The following is a 769-nucleotide window of genomic DNA, read 5'->3' as shown; positions in this document are numbered from 1 at the left end:
AGGATTTTGGATTGTAAGGATTGGATGCGGGAGGAATTTGATGGTTTGGTAGAGCCCCAGAGCTCAATTCCATATGTCCAAATTGGACTGATTATAGTAGTGTATACTAATTTTTTGTAGTGAATGGGAAGTTTAGAACGTTTGTCAATAAGTATTATAGCAATCGTAATCTACGAACCGTTTCTTGTTGTTTCATTCTTGTGTGAGCTCAATTTTAAGTCAGTTTTAGATATTTTGTAAGTTAAAGACTCGTCATTTTTTTTTTTTTTATTATTATTTCATCGACAACCTAAAAGCGGGTATGTACATTCTCCGTCAAAGGTTGAAATCCATCGGTACTGTGTAAAAACTGTAAAGAGATATAAGGAGATGAATGCGGGTGCAGTCTGTGAAGAACACAAATAAGTAAAAACTTATTTATTAGTGCTGACGTTTCGGCCAGAATTTCAGGCCTTCATCAGGACTAAGAACAAAAAAACAATTCAATGTTGGTTAAGATTAAATAGTTTTTTCTACTAATTTGGTACCTTATTGACCACCACTCGGACTATCTTCCTACCATCTACTTCATGCGGTAAAGTTTCCCCTTGCAAAACTAATATTATAGTAACAAAATAGTATTGAATGATATGTATAGTCTAAGTATTATAAGAAGATAAATGCTGTGTAAGAAAATACGTATGAAAATCTAGTTAGTAAATATATGTACAAAATTATTTAAAGTGAAGTTATAAAATAAGTGTGAGTTAAAACATATATGTAGGTAATT

This window comes from Halyomorpha halys, unplaced genomic scaffold (assembly GCF_000696795.3).
Source record: "Halyomorpha halys isolate HHAL.00 unplaced genomic scaffold, Hhal_1.1 Scaffold114.1, whole genome shotgun sequence".
Classification (NCBI taxonomy): domain Eukaryota; kingdom Metazoa; phylum Arthropoda; class Insecta; order Hemiptera; family Pentatomidae; genus Halyomorpha; species Halyomorpha halys.
This window is presented reverse-complemented; position numbering follows the sequence as displayed.